General features: G+C 43.5%; 1 protein-coding gene across 2 annotated transcripts in view; it reads left to right on the top strand.

Moving 5' to 3' along the window:
• The first annotated feature begins 2,603 nt into the window (after nt 1-2,603).
• ELOVL7 (ELOVL fatty acid elongase 7) overlaps nt 2,604-19,851 on the top strand; it is a 32,690-nt gene continuing 15,442 nt past the window's right edge. The window contains exon 1 of one of the 2 annotated variants that reach the window (XM_056325363.1): nt 2,604-2,664. The gene's annotated coding sequence lies outside the window, so the exon portion shown is untranslated. Of the gene's footprint in view, nt 2,665-18,064; nt 18,799-19,851 lie in introns of those variants that run through there. The other variant, XM_056325361.1, reaches the window with a different exon arrangement.

Raw genomic sequence — 19,851 nt, forward strand, 5'->3', positions numbered from 1 at the left:
TGCCAAGTCCATCACTAAACCATATTGCTTTGCACCACATCTTTGAATTTTTTAAACACCTCTGGGGTGGTGATTCCATCACTTCCCTGGGCAGCCTGTTCCAGTGCTTCAGTACCCTTTCAGTGAAAAAGTTTTTCCTATTATCTAATCTAAGCCTCTCCTGGCATAACTTGAGGCTGTTTCCTCTTGTCCTGTCACCTGTTACCTGGGAGAAGAGACTGACCCCCACCTGCCTACAGCCTCCTTTCAGGTAGCTGTGGAGAGCAGTGAGGCCTCCCTTGAGCCTCTTTTCCAGGCTAAACACCCCCAGTTCCCTCAGCTGCCCCTCATAATATCTGCTCCAAACCCTTTATCAGCTTCATTGCCCTTCTCTGGACAAACTGCAGCCCCCACTACGTCTCTCCTGAAGTGAGGGACCTGAACCTGAACCCAGTATTTGAAGTGCAGTCTCACCAGTGCTGGCCTCATCCAGCCAGCTCTTAACCTGGTGTAGACCACACACCTGTCCAAGCCATGAGCAGCCTGTTTCTCCAAGAGAATGCTGTGGTAGATGGTGTCAGAGGCTCTTCTAAGCCCCAGGTAGACAAACAACATCCACAGCTTTTCCCTTATCCATGAGGTGGGTCATCTTGCTGTAGAAGGACATCAGGTTGCTCAAGCAGGACTTGCCTTTCATAAACGCCTGCTGGCTGGGCATGATCCCCTGGCTGTCCTGCATGTGCTGTTTGATGGAGCTTAGGATGTTCTGCTCCATGACCTTTCCCAGCACCGAGGTCAGGCTGACAGGCCTGTAGTTCCCCAGATCCTCCTTCCTGCCCTTCTTGTAGGTGGGCATCTCACTGGCTGACCTCCAGTCCACTGGGACCTCTCCAGATAGCCAGGACTGTTGGTAAATGATGTGACCTGGTGAGCTCCTCTGCCAACTCCCTCACTACCCTCACTCAGGTGGATCCCATCTGTCCTTGTGCGTGTCCATGTGGAGCAGCAGGTCACTGTTTCCTCCTGGGCTGTGGGAGACTTCATTCTGCTGCTCATCCCTGTCTCCCAGCTCAGGGGGCTGAGTACCCTGAGGGATGCTGGTCTGACTATTAAAAAATGAGGCAATTAAAGCATTAAGTACCTCACGCTTTTTCTCATCCTCTGTGGCAATGCTCCCCCCTGCATCCAATAAAGGATGGAAATTATCCTTGGCCCTTGTTCTGTTTCTAATGTAATTGTAAAAACATTTTGTGTTATCTTTTAGGGCAGTGGCCAGCTTGCATTCTACTGGGGCTAGTGCCTCTCTAATCTTCGCCCTGCATAACCTTACAACATCCCTATAGTCCTCCAGAGTTGCCTGCCCCTTTTTCCAAAGGTGCTAAACTCTCCTTTTTTCACAATTTCCAGCCAAAGCTCTCTGTTCAGCCAGGCTGGTCTTCTCCCCCACCCAGCTTGGCTTTCAGCACATGGGGAGCCTGCTCCTGCACTGTTAAGACTTCCTTCTTGAAGAATGTCCAGCCTTTCTGGACCTCTTGGCCCTTCAGGTCAAGGTCATCCTCCTAATCTCCAGCCTAGTCAATTGCTCAGTGATGTGGAGTTTCTGCAGGATCTCTGTTACCAGCTGTGTTTCTCCATCCCCATCCCACCACCAGGTTTTCAGCCTGTTGCGGTATTTCCACACTCATAACAAGGTTTCTGTGCTTGTTCTGCCTCTTGTGGACTCAAAACTTCAGGTTTGAGCTTCTCACTGTGCCCCAGCTCAGAGGCCCCTTCTGCACTTACACGTTGACTATGTACTCATTTCACAGCGACAGCTCAGTCCCTTCCTCTTGTGCTTTTTTGGCACGTTGTAAAATGAGTTTGCCTCTTTCCTTCAGTTTGTCTTCATACCCTCTCCCTGCTCATTGGTTTTGCCTCTTGTTTTGACTCAGGCTGTCATCTCCGTGCTAACCATCTCCAAAGAGATGGAATTTCCAGGTTCCTGTGGACTGAAGTGGCAAACTAAACCAGAGCACCTGCTTAGACGCTAGGGGTTCTCCATTACCTTTCGCTATGCCCCATACTTCTCCAGTCGGGAGTCACCGGGAGCATGATCCTCATCCTGAACAGCTTCCGAGAGCGGGTCCCGCAGCCCGTTCGGGGCGGAGCGTGCCCCGCAGCACGGCGCTCCCGCCGACCATCGTGCTTTGCTTTCTAGGACGGAATTACAACGTCTCGCCGGGCTTGCCGCTCCAGTGGCCCCCGGCAGCCGCCGGCCCCGCAGCCGCAGCCCACACCCCGCCGCGCCGCCCGCAGCCGGGAGACCCAGGGCCGTGCGGGGAAGCCCCTGCGCACCGCAGCAGCAGGGAGCGCCGCAGGTGGGCAACGGGCTGCGTCCCCCCCGCGGGCCGCCGCTGCCGGGGGAGGCCCGATCCCAGCCGCACCGCACCGCCGGGGGGGCCGCACCGGGGGCCCTGGCTCAGCGGCGGTACCGGCTCAGGCCCCGGCCCGGCCCGGCGCGGGTGTGAGCGCTGCGGGGGCGGGACGGGACGGGACGGGACGGGACGGGACGGGACGGGACGCCCCCCTCCCCTCCCCGCCCCCCCCGCGGCCCCGCCCCGCCCCGCCCCGCCCCGCCCCTCCCGCGTGCTTTCCCGCCGGCCGCGCCGCCCCGCGGCAGTCGCTGTTTGGTGGCTGCGGGGACAGGTGGGTCCGTGTTGCTGCTGCGCGAGGGGTCCCGTCGGGAGCGGGATGGCGGAGCGCGCTGGGAGGGGGAGCCCCCGGCGCCCTTCCGCGGGGTCTCTCCCGCACTGGGCCGGGCGGGGTGGCCACGGGCTCTGGGGCTCTTCCCGCCCCCCTCCCCTCCGAGCTCCCTGAGTGCGCCCCGCGCTCCCCGTGCTGCGCCGCAACCCCCGCCGCGCCCCGCTGTGCCTCCTCCCTCCCCACCTCCGTCTTCTGGCTGCACCCGCATCCCCGTCCCTGTCCCCCTCTGCACCCTGCTGTGCCTTTCCCCCAGCCCCCCCGGCTGCGCCCCGCACCCCGCCAGGCTGCGCCCCATGGTGCCTGTCCCCCCAAGCCCCGTGGCTACACCTCGCATGCGCTGAGCTTGTCTTCCCACCTTGAAGAAGAAGCCGCACCAAGGGTGCAGCGTGAAAATGGCCTTCACCTTGCACAGAGGGCTGCATCAGGGGTGTTATTCTTGAAAAATGCCCTCCCACCCCCAACACCCCCCGGAAAGAGGGGCAGACCCAGCAGTCAAGAAGTGGAGGCTTCTTTCTCTGCAGGGGCAAAGGTTGGAGGCAGCCAGGGGAGAGGTGTGGCCCGTGCGCTTGAGATGATGATATTAAAATGTAGGGCTGGAGGGATGATGTCTAGGCAGGGGTTGTCTGGCAAGTTGGAAGGGTGGGGGTCTGGCTTGCTGCCTTCCTCCTCCTTGGGGATGGTTCTCCTCTGCTGCTGTGCATGGCAGGCCCATCCTTAAGGACCGGCAGCAGCAGCGTGGCCGTGAGCTGAGGAAGGTGATGGGTGCCGGCTCATGTGGCTGACGAGGCTGTGTTGGGCCAGCCTCTCTGACCTGCCCTTTGCAATGGTGGATGTGGCGTGTGTTCTTTGAGCGTTGGAAGTACTTCGATACTTGGTTTGTAAGTATGTTTTAAGTGTGCTGATACTTTGGTTGGGTTTTGGACATCGCTGCCACCAAGATAGAATGGTGTGATGCTTGAAAAGGCCAACCAACTCTTAGTGATTTCTTTGCTTGCTTTTGTAGGAAATCAAAGTAAGCTAACTAAAGCTGTTTGGACAAAACTAGAAACCTTACAGCTGTGTATGGATACCCTCTTCCATACTCCATTGTAACTGAGTCCTTCCCAGACCGTGTGTAGGTCTGTACTGAACATTGCCTTGTGGGAGAAATTTGAACAAGTTTTTCTGGTTGTTGGGAGCAGCCTGGGAACAGCGTGCTGCCTGACTTACTCTGCTGCCCAGCATCTGGGGTGCTGCCCAGGAAGCATTCGGGGCTTGGAGCTGCCTCGGGTAATGGTAGCGTCGCTGTTTACTGGCACAGCGTTAGGCAGCGTGGATGTACCCTGAAAATGTTTCACTGTGGAGTGGGAGCGCTTGTACTTAAACATTTGCTTGAAGAAAAAGCAGAAAGACCTAGGATATGAAAACCTAGCCAGGCATAGGCTTATAAGGTCTTCCTAGGCAGCACCTCTGTTATATATAAAGCTGAATAGCGCAGCTTTATGGTATTTCATTATAATGTGTCAATCAACTTTCTATTAAACAGTATTTATTTACTGGTAGAGAGGCAGGTTATGGTACAGGAAGCAATATTCATGGAATGTGCTGGGAAAGATGCCACCACATTAGTTAAGTAATACATGCCAAATAGGATTTAACTAGTTACGAAGCTCACAGAATACCATGAAATACCTATCAACTAATTACATACCAGTAAAAGAACTAATCAGTATGTTTTTATATCCTGACATGACTTAATGGCCTTTGCTGAGTGTGCTCCCCTTACTGTGCCATGCCCTTCCTGGCTTTGTTTCACTCTGCTGCAAAAAACCAGGAAACACTGGTTTTTTTCCCCCTACCTTGGACTCCTGCTTTTCCTCTTGAATCTGCTTCTGCCCGGTACTTCTCCTTTAATGCTTCTTTCACCTCTTCCTCTGGCTTGTCCCTGCCTGGTTGCTTACCACATAGGCTTCTGGAGGCACAAGCAGATGCAGGGAGAGCAGTGCGTGGGATGGGCGCGGGAGGTGTGTGCGTGGTGGTGGAAGTGGGGGCATGTCACCTTTGTGTTATGTTCAGGTGCAGGAGGTGGAAGGGAGCCATGATCCCTTCCTGGATCCTTGTTAGCTGATTGTGAAATCATGTTTGTAGTATTCTGCATCTCACTTGGCAGACTTCATCTGGCATCTCTCCCTCCCTGATGCCTCTCTGCCTCCGCACGGCTGTCAGGGGCCGCCGCCCTGTAATTCTCCTGGTGAAGTCTGGTGTGAGCTCCCTGGTCTGCCCCAGCCCAAACGAGATAGTTTAGCTCCCATTTGTGGGTTAAACTAATCTGACTCGCTTTGTCTGAAGTGGATTAAGGGCTATTTGTAAAATATGGGTAGTGGACCTATGGCGCATACGTAAGGATGACTAGATGTGGTGGTGTCATCTTCAGTGGCAGAATGTGGCTTCATAAAAATAATTTTATAGCAGAATACTCATTAACTTCAGGCTAGTGGACATCTGAATCTTGAGGCTACTTCCAAAAGCCTGGGTAGCTGAAAAGTTCCTCTCACTATTCCTCTGTCCCTCGCCATAGCTTTTCACTGTTCTGGTTTTCATTCCTGAAGTCACAGAAGATGACACAAGTACAGTGCTTTTATCAGTTTCCACATTGCCCAAGTACATATTAAGTTTGAGAACTGACAAATTTCGTTGTTTTTCTCTATGGTAATTTATGGATGTTTCAAACAGCTCTTCTGGTAGGCCTTACCTGAGTATTTAGGAGGAAGCTGGTCTATGCTTGGAAGCTGTCCTGAGGTGGAAAGGAATGGGAGCTAAGCACTGAGAGGCTCCAACAGAGGCTATTCCAACATTAAGACAAATTATTGCCATAACATAGATTTAAAGCATGTCACAAAAACTTCACTATTGTTCTAGGTTTAGCTTTAGGATCTTTCTGTTCACTTAAAGTTACTTTACATGCAATTTAAAAGTTGAGTAGTTACTCTGCATTGTTGGACTGTGCTAGAGAGCAGGTTCCATGTGCCTGGGACACTGGAGGAACCTCCCTCCAATACCTGGGCTCCATGCTGTAGAGGGCAAATGCAGCCTAAATGGTGATAAGTAAACCTTTCACTTCTTGAAAACATCAGATTATTAGAACAAAAACATAAATAATTCATTTTGTAAGTCTGATAGTACTTTTTAAAATTTTAGTTCCTTTAAAAAACAAGAAAATGAAAGCTAGAGGGTCATGCAGTGGTTTTATTTTCTGTAGTCTGTTGTCACATGTTCAATTTACAAGAAGTTTTGCGAAGTTGCAAGTAATGTAGCGGTTAAGATTTTTTGCTGTCCCAATACATAGTTGAAATCCAAAAAGTAAAGAAGTATTTCAGCTGAAATTAGAAATATAAGTTTACGCTGATGGGAGGCACCAGAGAAATTCAGGTGTCCTTTTTCTTACTGTCTTTGGTCTTAGTGTGACCATTGAACTGGAAATGTTGACTAGGTTTTTTATTTTTTTGTCTGTTTTTACTAAATTCATGCAGTAAAATGCTTTTGATGTATCGGTTGATGTGGTCTTGATTTTTATGTTTTTTCTGCATGTTTTTTGCTGCATATGTTATGTCTGCTTATGATGGTTAGACAAGCATTTTATCACTGAAGATACTGACTAGAAAAGACCTATAAGTAGTTCATAAATTGAGTAATGTGAGAAGAATACACAGTTCAGAGCATCACAGCTTTAAAAGTGTCTTGGTTGTTATCTTGGTTCTGTATGAGAATAGGGAACTGAATTTCAGTAACATTTTTAATTTTGAGATTGTGAGCTAGTACAAAAAACTAAACTCTTAAAAACTGCTTGTAAAGCCTATGCAGCCCAAAGCAAGCTCTGGGTCCCACCTGCAGAGTGGCACAGTTGTCGCAAGGATGACAAATATAAGTGTCAGTAAACTCTATGAATCATCTTGTTTGCTAGGAGCAATGGTATTCAGATTGCCCCTCTGAACTGTGTCAGGGCTGTATTACTCCTTGTGCTGAAAGCAGTGAGTGCCCACTCTTATCTCCACTCTGCTCACATACCAGCTCAGGCTGATGTTGTAGTTTCACCAGCATTTCTTTTGTCCTGAGTGCTTTTGCCATTGTGTCACCTTTCTGTTGTGGTGGTATAACTCTTGGTGAAGGCTGGTGCTGAAAAGCACTGAGGAAATGGTCTGAGTTAAAAAAACCCTTTCCTTTTCTGTGAGACTTGTCTCCCCTGCCATGGAGCTGTTTTCCAAACTTATTATGCAGCCAGAAAAATGTTTTTTCCAGCACAAGTCAAGGGTGACATAGGAGCATGTATGAGTAATGGCGGGGGGTGGGGGTGGGGAAGGTTGATTAAAACGGCATTGCTACCATTAAGGGTGCTTTTATCGTTGCAAACCTACCCTGTAAACAGACTTGCTCTGCTTGAGCAGGCTATGCTTAAGAGAAGCTGCTTGTAGCAGCTTTATGAATTCTGACATGCTGCTTGCGTGCATTTAATTGTATTGTGAATTCTTTGTAGTTTGGATTATCTTTGATATTGATATGGTGCCTTGCACATTGGGCCTCGTGCCTGGAGCCTCTATTCAAAGTCTTTTTTTTTTTTTCTTTTACCCTTTTTTATTTAAAGCAGTACCTCACCAAATGCATATGAATATGACCATAACTTTGGTGCACTGCAAAAACCTGTACAAAAGAATAGTATGTACTATTGTTGTTGTTAAGTTTCTAGAGGCATGTCCTGGACTGGAATTTAGGAGAATGCTCCTGTCCCAGTGATGGCATTCTGGGTTTAGGGGGTATGTCTGAGATCAAAATACAGCTTACTAAGAATAACTCTACTCCTTTTATTCTTTGTTTTCTAACAAAAGGAAGGGACAACTCTTGTTGGAGTCTGAAACACAAAGATCAGTTTGTTGACTTGGAAATAATTTGCATTGTATCATCAGTCCTGAAATGGCTTAAAACAACATCACAAAAACCTGATTCAATGCTTCTCTGTACGCTTTAAGAGTATGGGTATGGTTCATGTTGGTATCGTGCCCTTTCTTTCAGGAAAGTTATTTGAGGTAGCAAGTAGATATTAGATCAGGCAAAACTCAATAGAAAAAAATAAAAAGTGGCTGGAAACTGTTACCAGTAGTTGAAGGTGGTGTTTTTTGATATGTACCTGAGCAAAGTGCAAGGCAACTGGGAAGGAGAAACTTCCTGCTTTAAAATATTGTTGCTGGTGGAAAAGATCTTTTTGAAGAAGGACAAGAAAGGATTTCTGTATAGTTAAGTTTTGAAATACAGTATTTCTCAAATGTATCTGTTTGGGATTTGGGGGCTTTTTTTGGTGGATGTTTTGGTTGTGTGTTTGGGTTTTTTTGTTCTTTCTTTAAAGACTTTCCAGCTAGTATTTTCAATTGTTTTCTTTTGGTAAAATGTTTTTTGCATTGTTTTTAATGAAAAAGTATTCGCTAAAGCATCAAGAGTACCAAAATTATTGGTCAGATGTGCTCATTTATTTTCTTAAGTAAATATTGCAATATTTGTTTACCATGTGGCATTACAAATAGATGGGGATCGGCAGCATGAAAATGTCTATAATCTGTTTAGAGAAGTAGTAACTGGTAATGTTGTCTCCTGTGCAGGTGAAATTTACTTACGTAGGTATATTGCAAGTGAATACCTTAGTGTATTTTGCAGTATTTGAATTTATATTTGTATATATATATATACATATATTTCCATTTATAACATTCACTACAATCCCTTTTTTATTGGTTTAGATGTACAGTTGGAAATACCTGGATTACATATGTTCTTCAATCACTTTTTTTAGTTGGAGCTCTGTGGCTTGTCTTTTCAGTACTGAAATAAAAGATTGACTTTTGAAACTTTAACTGTACAGAATGGGTCTGACAAGCTTAATGAAATTATTGTAATGCCCTTTGGAAGTGCCCTGTCCACCCTTGTTTCCTGTGACTGAGGCGAGTAGAAGACACTGTGTACGCAAGCTGAGAGGCTAATGGAGTAAGCTCAGTGTTCACTGTCAACTTTGAAATTAAACCTTCCACAAAAGTACTTGTGAGTATTCTGTATTCCTCAGAAACTTTGTTACAGATGTCAATTCCCTTTGTCCCTTGCAGTGTTACTGCTGTGCAGACAACAGTGTTTCTGTAGCATGTTCTGTACCAAGCTAGGTTGGTGGTAGAGGAGTCCGCTTCCATTTGTTGTTACACGAAGGAGTGATAAAACTCTAATGCCTGCCTGTAAATGACTTTATTCATAGCTGCGGTGTTGGGGAATTTCACTCATTTTAACTTCTGACCGTGAACACAACTCTTACGTTTTAAAGAAGGAAGAAGGTTGGGAGGCAGGAGTGCAAAACAGGAGCTGTCGGGGCACTCTGTGCCTCCCTCCAGCAAGCCCTTTAATGAGTGTTTGAAATCTTATGGGGTGAAAAAATCCCCCAGCTGAATTTCAAATTATCCTGAAACTGCTTCTCATGAACTGATGTGGTCCGCTTGATCAGTTAGGGAAGCTTATCTGAAAGTTGCAGAAAAAGTGTTCCTGATTATGGGCTGGACCATGCTGAGTTCTGGTTCAATCTGGAATTTTTCCCAGTCTGTTGAAATGAGTCTGCTGCTGTATTTCAAAACTGAACAGCTTAGATACGCCATTTAAACTATGTTCAAAAGTATGGGATGGGAAATTGCCTCTGGAGCTGTGGAAATTGCGCAATTTGGTGTTCTTGCTTTTATCCTTTAGAGTCTTTACATGTGTACTTGTGCAGCGTGGTTGCATGCCATCAATTGCTTTCATCCAAGGTGCCGGAGCATCTGACAAAACTTCATTGAATCTAAACAGACTTCTGTGATAAGCAACGGAGCTACTTTTACATATGGTGAAATTATATGACCTTGGTTCACTTGTTGAGATAACAGCAGTGGGAAGAAGTCCAGTCCTCCATTCCAGTCTGTGGAAAAGCATCACACTTTTTGGGTGTAGTCAGCTGGATGAACCTGCAGCTATGTAATGTATATGGAAGACAGTGTTGGTGAGAGCAGATTCCTTGGTTTGAGCACGAGCAATGAAATCATCCTGAAGCAAGGTAGAAGAGAAAAAGTGGAGACAAACCACTGTGTTTAGAAACCTATTTGAGGGATGAGAGCTATGGTGTTGCTTTAGGTTTAGAAGGTGGTATGTGTCCTGGTAATTTGGCATAGTAACTGGAATGTTGAACTGGCACACAACACTTTAGTCTTGTTCACAACTTTGCTGTGCTAACTGATGGAAAAAGTGCACCTCTCTCTCTGGTGACGGAGTGCTCCGTAACAAAGAGTGAACCAGACATACTGACCTCTTCTGCAAAGCACTGAAACCTGTACGTGAGAATGCTGTGTAAGACTTTTTTTTTTTTTCCTGATAATTTAAATGTGTAGTTAAATATAAGCTTAAATCTTTCTTTGCACTGGAGATAGTCCAGTTTTCTTTTCTTTTGCTGCTGTTGCATGCTGAGTAGACTATTAGACACGTGTCTGTTTCTTGTATACTGGTGTTTTACAGGAACATTAGTATTAGGCTGAGTACTCTGCTGCTTGCCAAGCTTCGGCACTGGAAGTATTATTGTCTCCTGGCTTATTCAGATGTGGCACATCCATTGCCTAATGCACTTTGCTGATGGGATTTTTTTTTTTTTTTGAGCTATTTGTATTTGGCAGTCTTTCAGGATTGGAAAGAGGGGAAAAAATAAGTGCAGCAGACTTGGCCAGATGTAACTGGTTCATCCCTGATGTGCTGTTTGGCTGAGCTGATCTATTTTAAACTGTAGAGATGTCTTGTGATCCTAGGTGGTCTCTGAATGCTTGGGAAGATGGTAAAAACTACTTCCTACTGTGGTGGAAAGTACTGACAGAAGAAGGAAAATTCTTAGAACATACCTGTGACTAAACCTGTGCATTAATGTGGTGTTTCATTCTGTTCTTCTCTGAAGTTACCTTTCAACGTTTTAAGCTGCCTTCAAAAAGTTCTACCATTACAAACTCAGAGCCTGCGTAATTCTGCTTTATACACTGTTCTTGAGCTTCCTGAAAATGCAAAATAATGAAGACTTTAGAAGTTTCTCTTATCAAAGGAACCGTGGTCTAGCTAACTAATGTAGAGCAGAAGAAAACTTTCACAGCTGTGTAATGTCATTAATACATTTTGCTCATACTATCAGCCTCTACTTTGCATTTTGTGTTAGGCAAACTCCTGCATCTTGATTGCTTGGAAATTGAAGAAAGAACTGAGATTTTTAAGGCTGGATTTTTATAACAAGATCTGGTTTAAAAAACACTGTAAGATGCTTTTGCTAATCAAGCCAGTTAATGTTCTTAGGTGATGGAGAGTTTTGTTTTCATGTAAGCTTTTGAGGCTAGGTTGTCATCTGAATACTGTCCCATGCAGCATTGCTTTGCTCTTGGAGAAACATTTTTCTTGTCTCCGTAGATCTTTGACTGCTCTGATTCACCTTGACTGGATGTTTCCTTTCTCTTATGCTTGTTGCCAGCTATGAACGTTCCTCTTAAATACTTTCTTTTGAGTTCTGACCCACAGGACTTCCACAGAACGCTCTGGAAGTGCAACACTTCTGTAGGTCTTAGAAGGGTAACTGCACAGCAAGTGGAAAAGAGCATTTCTGAAACTGCCATTAGTACTGAGTCAAAGCAAAGATGCTTCCATTTTTTGTGTTCACACTGTGTGCCCAACCTCTGTCAAACTGGATCACCCTCCAAGGGTTGCAGTCACCTCAAAAGGGAAGGGTGCTGTGGAAAGTTACTGATCAAGAAGTAGTGTAAACAGCATCCAAGATGGCTTGAGTGCTACCGAGAAGCTTACTCAAATTTCAAGCAGAATCAAATGTAATCACATTTCCATGCATTCATCCCTGAACTCAAACTATAAGCACAATGCAATGTTGACAAGTGCCTTTGATTACAGGATGAGTCTGCAGGGTCATTTCCTCCAGCTGCCCCTAACGTTCAGATGTCTCTTTGCCATCTGTTCTCCATCCCTCTGTGATTCCTCCCTTGAGTGCAGAGTACAAGAAGTACTGGGAAACATCTGGCTTTTTCACTCACCTCCATTTCTGAAATCGTATTTCATTTCTGTACTAACTCTGGTCAAGTGTAGATTAATAACTTCCCTTTTTTTTAAGTGAACATCTTCTTTGAGATGCAGGAGAAAAAACCAGGAGTGTCAGGAGAAATTAGGTGTCTATTTCTGTGCATACTACTCTGTTGAATTGTTCTGGCTGAGAGGCCTGAGGATCCAGACAAGGGTATAATGTACCTTTGTGGGTTGCCTGACTCTGAGTATGTTTTGTAGTGGTTGACTAGACCTTTCATCATGCTGAAGAATGTTGACTTAGTAACAAACCCCCCCCCCCTCATCCCGCAAACCTAAGGCCTTTATATCTCATTGCATGTCCCTCAGTGATTTGGAACCTCCAGCTGCAGCTGTACAAATTACCAGCTCTGGACTGGAGAGATTTAGGATGTTACAGTGTAGCAGCTTCCTGGACCACTCCAAAAATCACGTCCACAACAGTTGATGTGCCAAGATTGAATCTGGGAGCAGCAGCCTTTTTTATTATACTGTCAGCATGCTTCCTTGGGTGGGAGGAGTATTCTGGTACTTGAGTTTAAAAACACTTAGCGCAGATTTCCTTTAAAATGGCTCGTCACCCTAAAGCTCTGCCATTGCTGTGCAGCCGCTGCCTGTGTCACGCTTCCCAAAGCTCACAAGTTGCACTGTGTGGGTTGCTGCAGAAGGTGCCGGCACAGCTGGTTCCAGCTTTCTTTTGGAAGAGCCTCCTAGGGAGACTGCAGTTCCTGATGTTTACAGTGCTCAACAGCATGCCTGCTATACTGCATGGTAGCTTAAAAAAAAAAAAAGAAAAATGGGGGAGGGAAAAAAGGGTGTCAGTTCTAGGTCAGCTGCCTTTAGATTTTATGCCTGCCTAATGCAACACAAGCAAAATCAGAGCAGAAGGAATGCATTATTTTGCTGCCTAGAGTATCAGCCTAGGACCCAGAGGGGTGGTGGGTAGGTTGAGCAAGTGCAAGGCTGTGGGAAACAATGGTAAAGGAAATTAGCCCATGTCAGCAGGAGTGAATGGTGTGGGAGCAGTTCAGCTTTTGTAAATTACTGCATTAAGGAGTGAACAAAAGAATGTGTTGCAACTCCACACCGGTGTTATCAGTGTTACTACTTACTAATATTCTGAACTTGGCAAGATTACAGCTAGCACAATAAAAGTTCCATAAAATGACATTGACTTTGCAATGTCGTTTTGCCACAGCAACTACAGTGATGGTAGCTGAGTTGAGCGTACACTGTAGGCAAGATATAACTGTAGAAAAATGTCTTCCTTTCATAATGATGAATATTTTTCATTTTATTCACATATTAAGGTGAATATTGTGTTCTTAAGGTAATTATATATCTTATCTCCCTTTCCTACAAAACTCCTTTCTGCTGTATTTTCATGTTACAAAAGACAGCACTGTCTCCCTGTCTTTGTCTCCTGCAGGTGGAAATTTGTGGTCCAGTTCTCTGTATTTATTGTTCTCTAGTGGTGAATAGCTACAGGTATATTGCCATTGATTACTTGGTTACAAGACGTCTTTGGAAATAGGAAGGCTTATCTGCTTTTTTTCCCGATTGTTATTGGCTAGATTAGCAAGACGTTACCTGTGTAACAAGTCTTGTTCCCGTTTGTTGTAAGGAGTCTGCTCTGCAAGCTGAAGTTTAGCTCTGCATTTCTCTTTTTGTTTAGCTTCCATGGAGTGCCCCTCATGGTGATTAATAATAATTTGTCATTGTTCCATTAAGTGGTAGGTAAACACAAACTAAGTTCTTTGTCAGTCCTTGGTAGCAAATTGCTTTTTTCATGATTATTTGGATGTATGAGATTCTCATATGCAGTTAAGAACTCACATGCATTAACTATTAACTGTTAATGAGGACAGAAGATACGATGGAGCCAACTCAGTGACTCAGCTTGCCATTGAAGGAAGGGGATGGTCTCACTCGTGTCCCTTCTCATATTTTGATATGAATAACTTTAATCAAGTAAGTAGATACAAGCAATAGTACTCATAACCAAAGTCAATTCTAAGCTGTCCTATGTGGAGGTTCAAGAATGACACAGAATTCAGTTATCACAGAGGAGAAAGAAGGAAGATTATTAGACTGATCACAAATCTCATCAATGTTAGCCAGGTCTGTTTCGCTTGTGGCCTGCCCTTTGTCAGTTATATTGGGAAGGTTTTGATAACTGACATGAGGATGCTCTTGTCAGCATTCCATGTGCTTCACCTTAAGAGGTGTCCATAGAAAGTTTTAGTCTTACCAAAGCACAAATAACTACAGTGTGTACTCAGAACAAGCAGTCTTCATCACAACGAGAAAATTAAATATCGTTGGTCCTATTTTGTGGATGCATCCACAAAGCCCCTTAATTTTTAGTCTTATAAAATGCAAACTTTAGATATCATCAGACATCTTTAATTCTTTTCCTTCAGAGTATTTAGTTAGCACTTGCATTCCCTCTACCTTTTTAGACTTTACCTATAAATTGTCTTAAAAATAATATACTTCCTATGTAGGTTAAAACCCCAGACTGCGCTATCTTTTCAGTGCAGGTAAATGCCACTCATTACCCCTCTAGATCAGCAAAGTTTTATATTCTGGTTTGCTTGGTAACTAATGATGTGTATGTACTTTAGAAACACCACAGCCGTAAATAATTCTTACATATATTTATCAGAACTGTCCTTGCTGTAGAGGAAAAAAAAAACCAGAATGGGTAAAAGCTCAGTATATTATGAAGATGTTAGCTTGTGGAGGAATGAGTAGGGATCACTAGCACTGTGTGTATGAGTGGCATGATTGTGTAGCACATCTGAAAGTACCAGATTGTGTTACTGCTATCTAGCCCCTGGTTCTCGTTTTGTGAAAGCCTGTTTAAAGTGACCCAAAGCTTAGCTGATGTGGTCTTGAATGAAAAATTGAAATGCTGCAGAAAGTTTTCTAGTTACATAATAAGCAAGGAGAGAAAAAGAGAATCTGTTAAGTCCTTTGAGTAAGGAGATTAGTCCGAGTTGGATATGGCCCAATTACTAAATCGATACTTTGTCAAAGCTCTTTGATAAGGGTAATGATGTGTCATTGTCTAATGGAAGTGAGGTTGCATTAATAAAAATAATTATATCGTAGGTGAACCTTATTTTAGCTTCTAGGTGAAAGTTGTCATGTGATATGTGCCATGTAGGCAGGGCTAGGTGACTTTCTGAGCTGGCATCACTGAGCTGGGATCAAACTTAAAGGAGCCATGTACAAGTCATGCACTGAGGGACCAAAAAGAAGAGCTTCTGTCCGAAGCTGGGTGCAGGAGCTACCTACCGTGGCAGAGGAGTAGCCAGGTCAGACCAGTTGACTCTGGGATGGCTGACATGCAAATGTTCAAGTAAAGGGTTTTTGGTAAAGGTAGGGAAGCACTGACAAGAAGTTAATGTTCTAGGAGCTTTTCCCCTCCTTACGTTTTTGCCTTTCTCTGAAACGTTGGGAGTATGGGGAGATAAAACTGGGGAAGATAGACTGATGTCCATGGTGTTCATTTCTCAGGTGAAACTGGGAGTCTTTTCAGACACTTTGCCCAGTGTCTTTCTCATACTTGCATTGAACTGATAACTGGGTTCAGACTTGTAGAATTCCTTCCAGGCCATGACTGCAGGGACTGTTTGGACTTAATGTGTCTTTCTATGTGATGTGGGACACTAGTCCCTAGGATTGCTTTCACAGGCATCACTGCAACCCCAGGTGATGCATTTAAGATATTAATATATTGTTGATGCCAGATCTTTTCCTGTCTTACTGTAGTACAATGTACATTTTGTGGTTTTGGCTCTCGTGTTGTAGCATGTCCCTTGTGGCTTGTGGTGGACAGTGATGACTCGCTGAGGTGAAGCATGTGAACTTTTTGACTACAAATCTAGTACATGCTTGTCTATTAGTGTGAAGGACTGGACATGATGATCCTGTGTCCCTACATGATTTCACTACCAGCTTAAGGGGATCTATGACAGGGCCGTTAGTCCATCTTTCTCCCTGCCTGTGGCATCCCAGTTCGTGCATCTCAGCGTTTCCTTTGTATGAGCCTGTTCAGCTTTACAGGTCTGAGTTGACTGAAAAATATTTTTTTCTTTTTTCTCAAAAATACCAAGATTTCAGTTAGGTCAGTGAGCTGCTGTGACTTAGCCCATAGCTGCCCGAGGACTGGACCTGCCAGCCGCGGTCCATGGGACTGCACACTGGGGCTTCTCCGTTCAGCTGTTGCTGGCGATTCAGTCAGTGTATATGGACCAAGAAAATACCCATATGATACTGGGTATTTTCCCATATGATTTTTTTTTTTTTACCATATGATTCCTATGGGAAGGAGCTTTTCTGTGCCTGTTGCCAGCGTTCAGCCTTGCTGTGAAGTCTGTATTGTCAGTTCTTTTAACAATTTATAGGCAGGCGGAAGGAAATACAAACTGGTATTTAATTTACACAGCATCAGAATCCATTAGTCTGGCAGAAAACCAGTCTGAAGTGTGATTGCAATGAAATGTGTTTTCTCTAGTTCTCTGCTAACAGACTAATTTATTGATGTAGGTGAATGACAGATTTGATATTAGTTAAAAAACCAAAGCATTAAATAGAGGTACTGTGTAATTAATTCTGTAAGGGTGACTAAGCAGGGTAAGTTTTAGAGCTCTTATTGAATACTGCCAATGGGGAATTTTACAGCAGACGTTCTAATATAGTTTCTAAGCCTCTTTCATCTGTTTTTAGATGTCCAGTCTTTAAAAAGGAATTTGTATTTATTTTGAAATTTACTATTCTCTCCCCAATATCTACTTTAAAGTGTGCATGCAGATTGTTGATGTGCTCAAAGGAGTTAGGGTCCATATTTTTAAATGGACTGGCTTCAAAGACAAAGTTTGAAATTTTTATAGAGATGTATTAACTTATTCTTTAATTAAACTTGGATATTTCTTAAAGTACCTCTGTTGCATAGAGTTGCTTTGCCTGCCTTCTGTCCCTCGGGCAGAGCCATCATCTAACAGGAACAGTGTTTACAAGTGATAATACCAGAAGAGACCACCTAATGGTAAGCAGGATGTAGCCAACTTCCCTGTGAGATGAATCTTTCAAAAATGAGTTTTAGGTGGTTGAGAGAAGGCAGAAAGGATAGGGAAGGTGATGGAAACTTCTTTTGGGGAAATCCGTAACAGGTGATACCCAGCTGAAGTTCAAAACTTTGTTACAGGATATAGGTGAGTAATCCATCTAATGTAATAGGCAGTTTGTGTGCGTTTGCCATGTGGCATAAGGGAGTAATGTAGTTGAAGTAACACCAATTATGTAAGCACAGAGCCTTGGGAAATAGGAAGGGCAGAGCTGGTATTTCCCAGGTAAAGCTTAAGATACCATCTGCGAAACGTCTTGATTTAATTACCTTCAGAACTTCAAGAGCAGAATTAACAACAGTACACCAAGTGATTCTGAAACATGAAAGTATAATTGTGCCTGAATATGTAAGCCAATATTACTGTCATTTCTTTAGCTATCATTTTGAAATCAGTCCTGCATGTGTCAATGCTTTCTGCAGGCAATTCCCATCTTCCAGCAAGCTCATGGGGTGGAGGCCCACCCCCCATCATTACCTGCTTGCCAGGCCAGAGGGTGATGCTCCAGAATCTTTGCTATTGGAATCTGCCTTGGGTGGAAATTATCCCGTTGCAGTTTGTACTGTGTTGTCATATTCTCCAGTCTTTTCCTAAGGGGTTACTGTAAAAGTAGCTTATCTGTCTTTCTAATAATTAACTTTGCTCTCTAATGCAAGTTCTTAATTTCAAGTGTTTTAAGTTCTCACTGAGTTTTAGAATTTTCTGGAGTGACAGAGCTTACATTAGACTGTTTCGTTTTGCCTGGTTTTCTGTCAAGTTCTTCTGTTTCTTTTTGTTCAGTAGCCATTCAACATAAATCCTTACAAAATTACTATAGAAGAGCAAAACTTGATATCTCTTCTAATATTTAAAAACAATGTCTGGGGAATAAATGACCATCAAGAATAGCAAATATCTTTCATGTGGGGTAAGCAAAGGAATGTGAGAAACTTCTTGTTCTCATTTAAAAATAAGGAATGTTTGAGGCATACCAGCAATTCCTATTACAACAATCACTAATAGTTTTGTGTGCTAACTGAACTTGAGCACTTCCAACAACTTGCTACCTACCACTTGTCATCGTGAGGCATTCTTGTATGGTTTGCTGTGGTATTTGTGGCATTTTTGGCTGGTGTAAAAATATCATCTACCCTTGCTCCTCCAGTAAAGGTAATGAGTGGTCCAGCCAATGGGTTCTGCCAAGCTGTTATGCCTTAACTCAGCGGCAGTTAGTGGGCTCTTTCAGCTGAGCTTCAGGGGACCAGAGGCCAGCAAATGACATTGCTCTTTTAACATAGCCCTTTCCATCCTTTGCCTCACTTAAAGCCCCTGTTTTAATAATGGTGAAGACACATTTCTTGAAAGATGTCTTCAGAAGTTATGTTAGTACAGCTGGCTTGAAACTAGGTCCACAATTTTACTTCCATTGACATCTTTAAACAAAAGAAAAAAAAATAGTTCTTATTTCTTTCTAAGAACAGAGTACCTTGCATATGTGTTTGAGGTGATTTCAGTGCTTGTTTTCCAGACGTGTAGGTTTGAGAGTTCTGCTTCTATGTTCTTTAGAACTTTTCAAGTTGGGCAGACAGAACTTATATGACTGCATTTTTTCACGTTCATGTAAATTGCTTCCAATATGTCATTTAAAATAACATAATTTTGAAAATTAATCTGCCAGTGTGACTTTCCTAATTTCAAGTTTACTACAATCTAGACACTCTGCTCTAAAAAGAAAATTCCCTATTGTTAGTGTATTTTAGCTGTATTTTAATGTTACAGGTGGAAAGTGGAACATTGGGAATAAAAGTTCAGATGTGCTGAATCTGTATTACATTAGCAGGTATGTAGATTAAATGTATTTTTTCCAGACTGAACTGTGGCTATGCAAATGCTTAATGTGCAGATGAGTTTACAGCATGAAGAACTAAAGCTGTGTATTTAACAAATGGTCTTCTATGCCCCCAAGCCTCTGTCCCTTCAGGCCAAATATTTCCAGTCTGACATTTAGAGGACAAGTCCTATAGACTTAAAAACTGCCAAACATTATGAAAGGTTGTATTATGGTCAACATGTTATCAGGTTACTTCTTAACAACACAGTTGTACTGTTAAAAAAAGCAGTCTTTCAAAAATGGTTTGTTTTTTTTCTGAAGCACAAGCTAGTTGTTTATCTTGTTTGTGGGTACCTGGGGGATTTTTGGTCTTCTATTTTAAAAAGAAGAAGCCTTGATCATACTTATTTTCCAGTATGTATGAATTTGTGTGAACTAACAGTAACAGAATAAGACAAAATACCTTCCATGCTGCCATTAACTCTACTTGTAGGTAGTTAGCAAGCAAAAAATCCTGAAAACCTAACAATAATGCAAACAATGGTTCATAGAAATGGACTTAAAGGGAAACTAAGTACCTAGTTAAGAAACTGAGTAGAATTGTAAAGCACATAGTAGTGTTATATAAGGAAGTTGATTTGGAACCTTTTAACTGTAGAAAAGTTCTGAACAGCACTGTTTTTCTTGCAGACATTACTCTTACTCTTGAAATATGTAGTTTTACTGTTCTTTGCTTACCTTCAGATTCAGTGTAATTGATCAGTCAGTATGTCTGTGTGGTGAGGCTGTGGCTTCCCTCTGGCTGGTACATCCTTCTCTCAAGGATGGTAACTAAACTGCAAAAACGTTTAGAACAGGTTTAGCAACTGCTGTGGACTTGTATCTTGCTTGCTTGCTTGGTTATAAACAGAAAAGAAAACTCAAAGGCTAAGAGCCTCTGCTGGTTTTGCTCTTGTGAGACCTTTTAAAGGGAGAAGAGCTGCAAGTGCTGAGGTCAGGAGAGGTGGGACAAAAATGCCTCCTCATCAGCACAGCAGGGGCTGGGAAACGTGAGGTCTGCTA

Source organism: Falco biarmicus, chromosome Z (assembly GCF_023638135.1).
Source record: "Falco biarmicus isolate bFalBia1 chromosome Z, bFalBia1.pri, whole genome shotgun sequence".
In the NCBI taxonomy this organism is placed as follows: Eukaryota; Metazoa; Chordata; class Aves; order Falconiformes; family Falconidae; genus Falco; species Falco biarmicus.